Source organism: Sphaerodactylus townsendi, linkage group LG09, assembly GCF_021028975.2.
Source record: "Sphaerodactylus townsendi isolate TG3544 linkage group LG09, MPM_Stown_v2.3, whole genome shotgun sequence".
Classification (NCBI taxonomy): Eukaryota; Metazoa; Chordata; class Lepidosauria; order Squamata; family Sphaerodactylidae; genus Sphaerodactylus; species Sphaerodactylus townsendi.
The window spans coordinates 36,000,528-36,015,879 of record NC_059433.1 but is presented as its reverse complement, the minus strand read 5'-3'; the positions used below and the strand labels follow the sequence as shown (position 1 = coordinate 36,015,879).

General features: G+C 43.1%; 1 protein-coding gene across 3 annotated transcripts in view; it reads left to right on the top strand.

Moving 5' to 3' along the window:
* Positions 1–15,352, top strand: part of DOK6 (docking protein 6) — a 280,829-nt gene that overhangs the window by 31,623 nt on the left and 233,854 nt on the right. The window lies entirely within an intron of this gene.

Below are 15,352 nucleotides of genomic sequence, written 5' to 3'. Positions count from 1 at the left end.
ACGAGGAAACTGACCAGAGAGCTTAATGACTAGGTGAGAAACATAAGATGCCTCCTGAGCTCCTGAACTCTGCGCAGCCAGGCAGGAGACGTCTTGCAGATGACTTGAAGAGATAAAGTCTTCCTTCTAGAATTTTCAAAATAAGATGGCTTGGACGAATAAGATGTCTTGAGGATGGTTTGGGGAAAAAGCTGTGCAGAGTTTCTCAAAAAAAGCACCTTTTTTTGTATTCTTGGGACATCATATTTGTGCTGCAAAGAATGGACCATAGTTTTGCAGCCTTAGAGTACTTAATAGAAATAAAGAGCCAGCAGTCACCAGGGTTGTGCGAAAGATATAGATCCAAGGTGGTCATCCTGTCCACATTTCACCCTCTGAGGGACTCTCCAAACTCTCCAGCCTTTCTTCTTGCTATAACCCATGAAGACCTCCCCTTTCGTTTAGAAGATTCAGTGCTGTCACCACCTACCCCCACATTCAGCTGAAACTGACAGGGGAGAGCAATTGGTTGGCCACCAAAATCCACCTTTCTTTGGGAGCTTCCTGCTTGGCTAATGAATGGTGGATTTGGTTCCTTTCCAACCTTCCATTGCTGCCTCTCTTCTCTAGTATATAATCACGAAAAAAATCATTACTGGTATTCAGAAAGGCCTGTAGAACTGTTCTGTTTACATGAGCTTTTGCTAATGAAAAAGGAGGAGGAGGAGTTGGATTTATATCCCCCCTTTCTCTCCTGCAAGGAGATTCAAAAGGGCTTACAAACTCCTTTCCCCCCACAACAAACACCCTGTGAGGTAGGTGGGGCTGAGAGAGCTTAGAAGACTAGCCCAAGCTGGCGTGTGTTGGAGTGCACAGGCTAATCTGAATTCCTCAGATAAGCCTCCATGGCTCAAGTGGCAGAGCAGGGAATCAAATCCAGTTCCTCCAGATTAGAGTACGCCTTCTCTTACACCACTATGTCACTGCTGCTGTATTATTCTGTTGGATGTATTGTATGGTTGGATGTATTATATTGTTAGTGGATTACTAGGAGGGAGTGTGTGTCGGGTGACCACTTTTAAGTCACTGGGGAGGAGTACTGGGTGAAGATTTTGGGTCATTTTATCTCAGATATCTCACTGCCTAATGTGTATAATGCTTTCTGTGCATAATTTAAGCATGTGTCCATTAATGTTCATTACATATAAGTAGACAGAATTAGCACAAAAGTGCTTCAACTGCAATTTTTTTGCTATCTTTTCCAAGAAGAAAAGAGTGGTCATTAATCAATTTCTTGTTAGCTCAAATGTATTCAGGATTAAAATTGTCTATGAAAGCTCAAACCTTTGGGTGGTAGCATTACTGCTTTCAACTTCACTCCACTACGCTAATTTAAAATGGTTTGGATTGCATCCAATACATGTCTTTCCTTATTAGCAGAGATGATAGTTCCATAACTGATTTTCTGTGCAACACACTAAAAAAGTAGTCTATTAGATCTTATGCTCTGAAGTTGTAGTAAAAATAAATGGGCATTGCAAAAATAAATGGGCATTGCAAGTGTTTGTTAAAAGTATTTGATTTAACTGACATTTCTAATTAAGCAGTGTTGGGTAGAATGCACTTCTGCAACAGGTCTTCCCTGTCACTTTCTGTGCCACTTGAACTTTATTCCAGAAAACCTGTAAGAAATCACTGTAAGAAATCAAACTGTAAGAAATCAAACCCTTGGAAGAAGGGTCGGGGGAGAGAGAGAAAGCGAAGGAGCTCACCTGAGCAGCTGGAGTGGGAAATATGAAGAAATTGTGGACATACCTTTCTCTATTTAATCAGCTATCTACTTGAATAAAAGTACTTTTGCTTATGCACTGTGAACTGCATTCTTTTTCCCCAGCTTTTATGCAGACATTAGGGTCCAGTGGCATTGTGCCCATGGAGCGGGGTGGTGGTGGTGATGCCCCAGGCGGAGCAGCAGCAGCAGAGGTGTGGCTAGGCCATTGAGGGGGCATAGAGTGACATTCTGAGGTGAGGGTAGGTGATGCTGCGGCAGGGGTGCAGGGCATGTGCACACCCTGCCGTGGTTTCTCCTCACTCTGCCTCTGCTAGGGTCAGCCTACAGTACAACATTTAAAAAATGAAAGGCAAAAAATGTAACAGCAACTATTAAAAATAAGCTAGAAATTTGTTTAAAGAAGACAGGTAGTCCCCTCCAAGGGGCCAGTCATGGCCCCACTACACCACCACTCCCATAGAGGCTTCCTGGTGGTGTGGGGAAGCGAAAAAAGCCTCCCCGCCACTGAGAGTAAATCTAAAGACCTGGCCACTGGCATAATGCTGCTAATAGCCAGGAGGAAGCTGACTAATGACAACTCCTTCCAATGCCCCCCCCCCCGCCATGCTAGCAGGAGCTTTGGAATGCTGACATGGCATCACACGCCATGTCCTAGCACCAGGGAGGGCTGCGGCAACCTCATGCCAGCAGGTTTGCCCCTCCATTGGGTCAAGTGCCCTAGGGAGGGCAAGTCCACTGGTGCGGCCAGGCACCCATAGGTGGATTCTACCCACCCTTACGATGAGGCCATTAGTTATAGTAGATGACCAGATCCTGCTAGATTTATCCTAGTTGCAGTGTTAAAGTCAAGCAGACACTCTCGATAACAGTGTCAGCATAAAGAAATAAAAGAGGTAAACTGCTTTCTATAAAGTGAGATCCTTGACAGTATTGACCATAATCTAATAGTTGACAACCAGATGACAATGCTAGACTGAATAACTGACTGGCTTGTCCATCATACTATGTGTTCATGAAGCAGGGTACATGGTGCTTTAGATCCCATTCTCAGTAATGAATATACTTTTAGTGGCATCAGGGCACAGTTTTGTGAAGCAGATATCAACAATTTCATTTAATGAATTACTTGATTGAAAAGTAACTTGGGAAAAAAAGAAGGTACACTGCCCATTACACACAGACACAGACACAGACACAGACACAGACACACACACACACACACACACACACACACACACACACAGAGAGAGAGAGAGAGAGAGAGAGAGAGAGAGAGAGAGAGAGTGTTGAAGCATCCAAATAGTTGGCCAAAGTTTCAAATTGATCTACTTCTTTTTGCAGGGAATATATGGCTGTTTGCTGCCTTGGTTCTGCAAACGTTTTAGAGAGAAAAAATGAAGAAAACTGAACATAGTAGAAAAATAAATGACATTCCATGCAAGCGTATTTTTGATAAGTTGTCAAGATGATTTAATCGGTATGAGCAGCTCTTTGAAACACAAACATATCTTTTCTTCAGAGCATGTCACTGCCTATCTAAGGCTCCATCTATCTGAGGCATTTTCAAAGTGCTGTTGTGGTAACTAGGTGCTAAATTTCCTTCTATTTCTAGGATGTGGATTCACAGCATTCTAAAATCATTTTACAGCAAGAATACAAGTCCATGTCAAACAACCACAAGATAATCTGCACTATTGGCTTCCGGTGTCATAGTACAATTGTACAATTTTAAGTCACACTCTGTCCCATTCTAAGACTTTGATGGTGGCAGTATGCTTAAAGCACTATTCTGCAATGGGGAAATAAGCAGCAAAGACCTCTTATTGTTTCGAATGCATAGGGAGGGCCCCAGAACCTTTGGTAATCCCAGTGATGTGCACCAATCAAGGAGCAGCATCCTTCTGACATCCCTATGAATGGCACATATGGGGTGCTGCCAACTAACACTGGCTAAGGAGACCATGGTGTTTTTCCCACAGACATAATATCCCAGGATAGGGAGGTGAATTATCCTGGTCTGCCCATGAATTTTGCATGGCTTCCACTCCTAAATTGGGCACGCCTCCTGAGATTTTCCTTCTCCCATTTTTTTTCAAAAAATTGTAAAATTAGTGTTTCTTTTGAAAACTCCACACCGATCCCACTCCCATGTGAACACTGTGGAAGACAGACTGGTTTACTTTTCCCACTTCGCCTCCTCCTCTCCCTGCCCCTGTGCCCACCTCCCTGGTCTCCTCTTCAGACCTCATGCTCTTCTGTCATGGCCAGCCCTCCCAGCCCTCATCTCTCTCACCAGAGAGCAAGGGAACGTTTTGCATCGGCTCCTTTTGCAAAGAGAAAAGGGAGAGGGGTGGACATGAGCATTGAATCCTTTGCAAAGCTAGAGAAAAGGGTGCTTGGTTTTCCTGTGGTTGCTGTGGTTCAGTCAATTACAAGCCTTTGGAGGGGAAGAGCCAATCAGAATGCAGCACACCAGGACTGTTCAAGCATGTGTGCTGCATCTACATTGTAAAAAAAAAAAAGATGAGCTCATGCGAAAGTAACTGGAAAATGCAGCCCCAGACTGCTATTGTGGCGGGTGAAGGGGAAAGCTGAAAAGCCCGGCTGTGGAGGGGCATGGCCGTGCCGGGCTGGTGGTCACATGACTGGGGCCCATCATATGACAGGGGACCCTGGGGCGCTTTTTTAGGCCGCACCCGGCTGGCCCCAGCATCTTTCAAGGCCATCAGAATGAGCAGACCCACCACACCCCCCTGTGTTATGGGTTGGATTGGGTTAATTTATTGTTGATCGTTAATTTGTTTTTCGTTGCAGCCTTGGCAGTTTTGGGCATAGGAGCACATCCTTTATGGGGAGGCCGAGCTGGGGTCCTCAATAAGAGATCTGGGGGTGGGGCATGCTCCATAATGCGGAGGCTTTGCAAAGAGCTTGCTACCCCCAACAGGAAGGGGTGTCACCTAATGGGCATGCGCTCAGGTGGCATCTAGTAACTTTCTGTCTCAATTCCCCAATAGGGATTGGGGACGGTGCCGGGTTCACCACGCTTTTGGCCCGAAGGCGGGTTCAACGTGCTTGCTGCCCAAGGACTGGGTTCAGCATGGGTGCTGCGCACTGGCTAGGTTGTGCCCCTTATGCTTGCTCAACTTCCTATGTTGGTTTTAATAAAACGGGCTGCGGACAAAGTTAATTCCAACTAAAGCTGTGTTTGTGATCATTTGGAAGTGAGTCTCCACATATCAGCACACAATACTTCTTCCTGGTCTAAACTCTATTCCTTCATGGAAATGGGCAGCCGTGCGAAGGGAGAAACCGAGATAAAACCAACCCGATATGTATGATCTTGGGTCTATCCCAGGATATTTGGTCCATGCAAAGGAGGGGAGGGGGCCCAGCATCTGGACATGGCCCACCCACCCTAGCGGAGGGAGCGGGAGAAGAGGGAGGGGTGACATGCAAGGGAGGGGGCCCATGACCCTCTGATGTCAGCCCATCACTGCCCATGCACACATATGCAAGGGAGAAAAGGAAAACAAACAGGCTGTTCCATCAGAAGGAGTACTACATCAGGAGCCAAAACCAGCAGTAGCCCTGGAATAAACATGGCCTGCCTACATAGCCAGAGTGCCTGCCTGCAGCCACATTGCCTTTTGCCAAGAGCACAGGCGGGAAGGGAATATGGTCAGTCCAGCCACAGCATTCCTGTGCTCCTGTAGCTCATCCAGTAGAGGCAGCTACAATTGAACAACCATCTTCCAAGGAATTCAGATCCCATCTGGCATGGGTCTTGGGAGCAATGATATTTGCCATGCAAGGGAAATGCCAATACTTCGGCAACAATATGAGAGCACAAAAATGTACCATCAACAATAGCAGTCATTTGGAAAAGAACCCACATGGCATTAGTTTAGTTCCCAGAAAGGGTAATACCAACTAGACAACAAAGTCATTTTTTATAAAGCAGCAGCAACACAAAAGATGAAGACCAGCTGAAACCCACACCTCGCTTTTTTGGGAATAGATCTGCAATTGCTCAGCCAACTAAGTGCAAAGGAGCAAGATGCACATGGGCCACAGCAGATGTAGGGTGTGATGTGGACTCATTAGCTGGTTGGCATTGTACTGTAAATGGAATCCATCTTGGATTCTGTCCTTATTGGAAGGTTGTCTGCAAAGAAACATAGGGAATAGTGAATATTGTTCTGTAGTAGCCATGAACAGCAGATTGGTTTCCAAATTATGCATGTGAGCCATGGCTGGAACTGAGAACTAGCTTTTCCAGACTGAGGATATTATATTTTCCTGATCACTTTAGAAAAAAGGTGAGGCAGGCTATTTACAAGTAAATGCTGGCAGGAATCTTTGCCCAGACAGGTTTCTGCCTTAGTGGGGACACTGAGCCAATGCTGGGATGGCATCCACCTTGGAACTGCATTCCTAGGCCTCCTTTAAGATTGGTGGGATGGGTAGAGGCACTGCTGTTTTTTTAAAAAACAACAACAACAGATCTCTCCAATCCACCATGGTAATAGTAGAGTGTTCATGATGTCACTTCTGTTTTTTTATTGGCAGTAATGTCAGCTGGCATGTGCTTCAGTTCCCATATTTCTTCCTGCTGGCACTTCAAGTGCTATGCCATGCCATGCCAAGTGGTCCTTGTGACATTAGGCTAGAACCCTAAGAGGCCTCTGCTATGTTACACAGTTTAGGATGGGAAAGTTCTTTTCTGTTTGGGTAACAATAGTTCTCTTCAGACATTTTGGTCATGCAAATTGAGAACCTGCTGAATTTGTATTACTTCATTGTCATTTGCAAGTTTCTGGTTTACACAAGTCTCAAGAGCTTTATTTGACAGACTGGTATAAAAGTGTTCTGTGCATTCCATGAATGTGCAGCTTTGTCTATGGCACATCCCAACATACAAATGATCAGAAACAGGCACTGCAATTCTGAAGGGGGGGTAGATGGGCTGTGGCCACAGCTGGCACAACCATGGCACAGCCATGCTCCTTCCAAAGCAGCTTGCTGCTCCACAGATGGCAAGCCCAAAATAACACTGGCCTTTGTCTTATGAATGTGGCCTACTCAGCTCAAAGGGCTGTGCCATTGATTTTACCATCATAAATCTGCGCTGGCAAATGGGGTGCTCTTGGATCAAAAGGGTTCAGGAAACCAGTTAAAGATACCACGTGTCATCCACCCTCCCAGCTCCTTTGACCCTGATGCAGGCTCCGGTACTGGAGGAGTGCTGGCATAGTGGTAGTACTGCTATCCAGATGTTGTGCTGCTGTGTGGCTCACCAGCACCAGTATCAATGCCTCTGCACTAGCATAGATGCTCCTTATGCCAGCACAAGTGGCATTTATGCCAGCACTGTGTCCTGAGCAGTTTTGCCCCCCCCCCCCCGATTGCTCTATTGAGATGGAAGGTTCTACAATGCTGAAAAATGCAACTGGGAAACTTGGTCATTTGTGACAGGATTAGAATCAATTACATGTGGCATATAATTACATGTTGCATGTGGTACATGTGATACTGTATTGCTGTGATTTGTTGAAAAGGTTAGATGGCAGAAACTGTCCTTGAATTGTAATATCCAGAAAGAGTATAATTGGTCTAATTTGTTGTATTGTTTTCTATGTCTGTTCCCATAATTCTGTTAAATAAAACAGCAACATAATTATGTTAAATGGGACAAGTGGTATAATGGCCTGTATCAATGGTTGCTGATTTTTATTCTAAGTTTTGGATGGTGCATTATTGCACTGGGTTATTTTAAATCCAGGCTCTAGAACTATTTTCTTTTTTGTAATTTCACTTCTTTTAACATATCTGTTGGGTGAGGAGGAGCCCTTTGAATTACATTCAAAAGCATTTTGCTTGAACTATTGCTATCATAGTTGTTTTAGGCTTAGCCCTAGTGGTTCCCAATGTTACGGGTATTTAGACTATATTTATTCGGTAAATTGTTTTGCATGGAAGAAGAACTCAGCTTCTCTTAGACTTATTCAATCTCTATTTTGATTAAGTGTCTCCATATAATGCCATGGCTGGATTTTTATATTTATTTGTGTGGAATGTTTTATGGTAGGTATTAACTGATTAATCCTGTTGCTTAAAGTTTATGAAACCATCAAATCTGTATAAAATTCAACAAATCCAGATTAAAAGCTCTAAGAACTCAGAACTGCAACTGTCACAGGAGCTTTAACAAGTTTCCATGTACTGTGCTCAAAAAGCCCAGATCATTCAATATCATAATGTATGTTTAAATTATTTGACTCAGGAGAAATTGTTCACGGTACTGTTTTGCTTGATCAGTGCATTCATTTCAGAAGGCACTGCAGGGCAATCCTAATTGGAGTTACACCTTTCTACATCTATAGAAGTCAATATGTTTAGAAGGGTGTAATTCCATTTGAGATTGTGCTAAATGAGGGGAAGGTAATGCTCTCATGACATTTTACATTGCATGGGCAACATATAGCAGTATAAGTACTAGCAAGACTTTGTATGTGGTACTTTATGCAAATTAATGGCACTTTCACCTATCGCTTGCAACTAATCATGCATGGCAGCAACTTAATTGTTGATGTGGTTATGAAACACTCACAAATAGTGCAGCCATGTGGCCAGAGGGTGAAGAAATTGATGGATTAATCTGAAACCTGATTATAGTTTATTGGATTTATTCTTGGAAAAAAAGTTCTAACCCACAGACCCATTTGAGAACCTTAGAGAATATCTAAACACCAGAATTCCTAGTTATATTTCTCATAAACAAATTGCCTCTACTTTCCCCCATAGTCCTTCATTATTCATGTTAATCTTTTCAAGTTTATTAAAAAAAACGCACCAGAAGTATAGTTTGGAATGTAGTTTGTTTAATCATTTCATGCACCGTATTTTATTGATTTATTTAATTAGCTGAACAGCCCATCCAAAATTGGAGACATTGCGGGGAGCAAGAAAAAGCTCTAATCCCCACCCCCACCATTGGGCTTAAAGGACTTGTGCCACCAAAAAAGTGACGTAAATCTGAGGGGCACAGTGCAACACTCCTTGTTCTGAACCTCCAGGAATGCCCCACCCTACGTCATACTGCTGTTGAATTGCAACTCCACACAGCCCCTCTGCAACCCAACTTCCACGTTTTGTGATGTGGGGCTGAGGGTTACACATGGTTGCAAAAATGTAGGTCTGATATGTGGGTGGATGCAGGCTGAACATGATGTCCCTTTTCAGCCTCTGTACCAGTGCACACTCTGCTGAGACAATATCTGCATGTCCTTCACCTGGGTCCAGAATAGCAGCCATCTTCTACTGAAGTGTTTGAATCAGGGGAATTACCAGGCTTGCCACGTCAGATGAGAACACTTTGGTGAACAGTCAACCACTACTAAACTGTCCCCCCCCCCCAAAGCATACACATTATGTCGATCACAAAGAACAAGCTGGTCAGGGTGCTCTTCTGTTCTACCAAATGCTCAAGGATGGCACAGTGAGTGCTGATGCTGCTGATCAGGTAGTGCTCTGGCACACTTGTCAGTGCCTGCTTCTCACACAGCAGATGGGTAGCTTTCATGAGAAGTGACTCGTGATATTCTGTCTGTTCTGGAGCAGATGCCAGAACAAGTCACATCATCCAGTCCAGGATTCTCTGCAAAACCCACAGCCAAGGCATCATTCACCAAAGGAAGCAGAAGGTGGGCTGTACAGGAAATGTACCTCAAGGCCACAGGCTGTGCCACTGTCCTAATGTTAGTGTCACCATCATTCATCATGACATGAAGACGTCCCTGCCTACCCATTTCATTAATTGTTGCTCGATGGCTGAAAAACAGCATGCAGTTAAGCCAAATAAAAATAGTGTTTAAAAGAATCAGAAAATAAACTTGCAAGCAAATCCCCACCCACCAGACCAAAAAAAGAAAAAAGGAAACTTGCACAAAGACCAAAAAAAGTTTTTAAAAACCCAATAGAGCAAAAAGTCAAAGTCTAGCTTTAACATTAGAACAGAACAAAAGTTCTTAGGCATTTCCCTTTGCCCACACGGCCCACCATCAGGCCCTCACAAATCACAGAGATAACAATTGTGGAGATGGATCAGAATGTGTATAAAATTGTTTAATCAAGGAAGATTAATCCAAATGAACCAGAGATTGCAATGAATCAAAATGGAGCTTCTGTGTAAGTGACCAGCAGAAACCTGCATGTTTTAGCAACAGGTCAAAGGAATGTTGCCAGGTTTCTCAGTGAATATGCAGGCCAGCAAGATAACATCTTTAGGATCCTGGCACTGAGGGCCTATGTGACAGAAGACAAGATGCAATTTTATTACCTTGTTTTCTTGGTTAGGTTTTTGGGTTAGAACTAGCTAAACCAATGTGATTAGTTAAATTACAAAGTGTTCTTCTATATAGTTAAATGAACACAAATGATAAATAAGATATTCACATGTATTTGTATTTCACTATAATTCTATTGTTTTAGAATCATTGTATAATTGTTAGAATCATGTTTTAACATTTCATGCTGGGGAATTGAACAGAAAGGTTTTATGATCCAAAAGAATGTCCTGCATACCTTGAGGACATAGCTCTCTCTGAGAGCCAAACTCAGAGAACGGGTTTTTCTTGAAGACAGTGAGCTAGCTTTTATTACTATCCTTTGTATATGCATAGAGGCCATAAACTAACAGCATGTAGTGTTTGACGTAGAAATATAGGCTGTCTTCTATTTTGTGACCACAGAAGACAGATCTGACCAAATGGAGTTTGAACACATATGAATCATAATACGTAGAGTAAGGGGATGGACTGTGTGACGTCTTTGCATCTACAAAAACTCAGGTCTTCCTCTACTGGCTGTGCCTCCTTCGAGAGCCACCCAGGAGAGGGCAATCTCCTGTAACATTCTAAACATTGTATTGGGGTGTGCCTCCTTAGGGAGAGGTCACCTTCTGTAACTTATCTGTATTCTGTAACATTCTAAATTCCGTGTCTATCACTCGAGGGCACTGGGGAGTGTTCACATTCTGTAACTTGCTAAATTCTGCTAAGTAAACTGTCTGTTTGTTTTTCTAATATCAGATGCCTTGCTTTTATTTCTAACTTAGTTTTTCTTAAAACTAATCTTGCTGTGTAGGACCAGAGAAGCGGCTCTGGCCCCACACTAGGAAAGCTTGAAATGTTTGTAAAACCAGAGTTCATTTCAAATCAGGTGACTGTCTTCCTCAGGCAGGCAGGCAGGCAGGCAGGCAGGCAGGCAGGCAGGCAGGCAGGCAGGCAGGCAGGCAGGCAGGCAGGCAGGCAGGCAGGCAGGCAGGCAGGCAGGCAGGCAGGCAGGCAGAGAAGTATCCTCCAAGAAGGTTTCAGAATCCTTTAGGCTGCATCCAGAATCCTTTAGGCCTTCTTTTATGTCTTTTGCCCATGATCAGAAAAAGTTGAAACAAAACCAGTCTATTAGAACTTCTCATAGTCTGTGAGATGGGGCAAAGAGTACAGCATCCCCTAACAACTTCCCCAAACCTGTGACAACTGCCTCCTCCATGGAAAACCTGCAAATGGGATGAAAAAAACAAGATTGATCTCAATATTTGAAACCAAACTAGCCTATGAGAAAATCACTGGGTTTGGGCAAAGAGTACAGCTACCTCTAACGTGAGTTCCCATTTGTGTGTGACAACTGCTTCCATCCTCCATCCCTCCTGCTTCCTGAAAAACCTGCAAAAGAGGAGGGTCAAGCCTGGAAAACGTTAACTGACGTCTTTGGATATACCTGAATATATCCAGTTATATTCAGAATTGGATTTACAAGCTTTGTCAGCTATTCTCTGATGTATATTCAGTTTCAGATATACCTGAAGAATACCAGAAAGGGGTTTGAGGGGTGACATTTTTCGTTTAAATATGTCAGATTGCACATATCTACCAATCAGTCATGAACAGCAAACCATTTGAGGTTGCTAGTCCATCCACTTTTTATTACTTTCTCTGGACTGCAACAGTTCTGAAAGAAAGGTTTCATTCATTGAACCAAGAGCATTTTTATTGTGGGGAGATATATGACATCTCTTTTTTAATGTTAAAGAAGAGATGCCACTTGTGCATCTTCTTTCAACTTTCATTAGAATTGTACCAACTAGATATATAAAAAGAATCATTCCATGTACTTATGTTACCTGATACTTTTGCATTTCTGTGTTTATAGATCTAATTCTGAACTGTGCCCTAGAGCATAGATCAAATCATGCAGATGGTGGAACAAGGAGCATACGGGAATTTTGTCTATAAGCCCCAGGAAGCCAGAAGAAATAGATTGGGAATTTTAAAAACCCCAAACCTAGAAGCAATATTTGTTTCCTTTAGAATAATATGCTATTGAGGTCTTATAAGACAGTGTTATAAGATTTCAGAAGGTGTTTTGGGCGTTGTGAGGCAACTTCTCTTCAACACTGCAGAATCTTCCAAGCTTTCATTAGTGTCAGCATGGGGAAAGGGTGAAAAAGAAGTAACAGATAGGAGGAATGGGAGGTAAAGTAAGAAAGGGAAAAGCCAAGAAGCAAGATGTAAATTGAGGAAGTAGAGGGCATAATGCCCCAGGGAAATAAACAGCTAGGTAGGTGTGTGGGACAAAGGGAAAGGAAAGGGGGAAAACTGAATATGGGTGGGGGATGGAGTTGAGAAGCTAAGGACCCTTTATAAAAGACAAAAGTTCAATTACATATGAAAGTCAGAGACAACTGCAAATGTAGTTAGAATATCTGGTTGTTGACCCCATAGCAGACACTATCACACTCATTAACCAGATTTTCTCTAAGGATATCATAGCCCTGTTTCACTTTTGCCTCACTACAAGCTACTTCCAATGGGATAATGAATTCTATGAACAGAGAGATCGGGTAGCCATGGGCTCTTAGCCCTGTTTTAGCAAATGTTTACATGGAACAGTTTGAAAAACAAACCCTGGAAACAGCACCAAAAAAGGCCACTATATGGTTCCATTTTGTGGATGACATGTTCACAATTTGGAGCCATAGAGAAGAAGAACTGAACAAGTTTTTGATCATATTAACAATATCCACCCAAACTTTCAATTTATTATGGAAAAATAAAACGAGGGAAAACTACAATTTCTAGTTGTCTTAGTTATTCGCAAACCCAACCAACAATTGGGCTACATAGTCTACAGAACACCTACACACACTGATAGATATCTACATAAAAACTCCAATCATCACCCAGGACAAAAAAAGGAGCACAATAAAAACTCGTGCACAAAGAATCTGTGAACCCCACCTCCTTCAAGATGAGCTAAATCATCTAAACTGGGCTCTACAGGCTAATGGTTACTCTACTACAGACATCAGAAGAGCTGCAAGACCAAGAACAAACTACAGGAATGAAGATAAACAGCCACCCAGAGGGAAGGTGTTCTTACCATACATCAGAACATAAGAACATAAGAACATAAGAACATAAGAACATAAGAACACTTAGAACATAGAACATAGAGAACATAGAACATAAGAACAAGCCAGCTGGTTCAGACCAAAGTCCATCTAGTCCAGCTCTCTGCTACTCGCAGTGGCCCACCAGGTGCCTTTGGGAGCTCACATGCAGGATGTGAAAGCAATGGCCTTCTGTGGCTATTGCTCCCGATCACCTGGTCTGTTAAGGCATTTGCAATCTCAGATCAAAGAGGATCAAGATTGGTAGCCATAAATCGACTTCTCCTCCATAAATCTGTCCAAGCCCCTTTTAAAGCTATCCAGGTTAGTGGCCATCACCACCTCCTGTGGCAGCACATATTCCAAACACCAATCACACATTGCGTGAAGAAGTGTTTCCTTTTATTAGTCCTAATTCTTCCCCCCAGCATTTTCAATGAATGCCCCCTGAGTTCTAAGTATATTGTGAGAAAGAGAGAAAAAAATTTATCTCTGTCAACATTTTTCTACCCCATGCATAATTTTTTTGTAGAGCTTCAATCCATATCCCCCCCCTTAGCCGCCTCCTCTCCAAACTAAAGAGTCCCAAACGCTGCAGCCTCTCCTCATAGGGAAGGTGCTCCAGTCCCTCAATCATCCTTGTTGCCCTTCTCTGCACTTTTTCTATCTCCTCAATATCCTTTTTTTGAGATGCGGCGACCTCAGAACTGGACACAGTACTCCAAGTCTTGATGTCGCATCTCACTGCTTTATATAAGGGCATGACAATCTTTGCAGCAGTTTTGTATTATCAATTCCTTTTCTAATGATCCCTGTAGCATAGAGTTTGCCTTTTCACAGCTGCCATGCATTGAGTTGACATTCCCATGGAACTATCAACTAAGACGCCCAAATCCCTTTCCTGGTCTGTGAGTGATAGCACTGACCCCTGTAGCGTGTATGTGAAGTTTGGATTTTTTGTCCCTATGTGCATCACTTTACATTTTGCTACATTGAACTGCATTTGCCATTTCTGAGCCCACTCACCTAATTTATCAAGGTCCGCTTGGAGCTCTTCGCAATCCTTTCTGGTTCTCACCACCCTACATAATTTGGTATCATCTGCAAACTTGGCCACCACGCTACCCACCCCTACTTCCAGGTCATTTATGAATAGGTTAAAGAGCACTGGTCCCAAAACGGGTCCTTGGGGGACACCACTCCCGACAGTTCTCCATTGTGAGAACTTCCCATTTACACCCACTCTTTGTTTCCTGTTTCTCAACCAGTTGTGCCAATCCATAGGAGGACTTCCCCTCTTATTCCTTCTTCATTGCTGAGTTTTCTCAACAGTCTCTGGTGAGGAACTTTGTCAAAAGCCTTTTGGAAATCCAAGTAGACAATGTCCACCGGTTCACCCCTGTCCACATGCCTGCTTTACACCCTCTCAAAAGAACTCACTAGTAAGTTTGTAAGACTTGGGATTTGCCTCTGCAAAAGCCATGCTGACTCTTTCTCAGCATGAGTCTTGTTTCTTTTCTACATGTTTTAAGGGGTAATTCTTTATCTTTAAAATGATAGATTCTACTAAGATTTACCAGGAACAGATGTCAAACTGACTGGCCTGTAATTTCCCCCGGTCCCCCCCTAGATCCTTTCTTTCTAAAGATTGGTGTGACATTGGCCATCTTCCAGAACCTTCAGGGATGGAGCCTGATTCCAGGGATAAGTTGCATATTAAAGTGAGAAGATCAGCAATTTCATAGCTTGAAGGCTCTTTAAGAACTCTTGGGTGAATGCAATCTGGGCCAGGGGATTTGGTAACATTTACGTTTATCAATGGCTGCCAGAACTTCTTCCTTGTCTACCACTCATCTTCGCTAGTTCCTCGGTTTCACCTCCTAAGAAGCTTCTGGTTCAGGTGCAGGAATGTTCCTCACCTCCTCTTAGGTGAAGACAGGATGCAAAGAATTCATTCAGCTTCTCTGCAATCTCCCTGCCATCTTTAGCACACCCTTTGTTCCTTTGTCATCTAATGGGCCCTACAGCTTCCCTTGCTGGCTTCCCTGCTTTTTTGATGTACTTTGAAGAACTGTTTGTTGCTGGTCTTGATGTTTTGCAGCCATGCGTTCCTCATAATCCTTTTTTTTTGC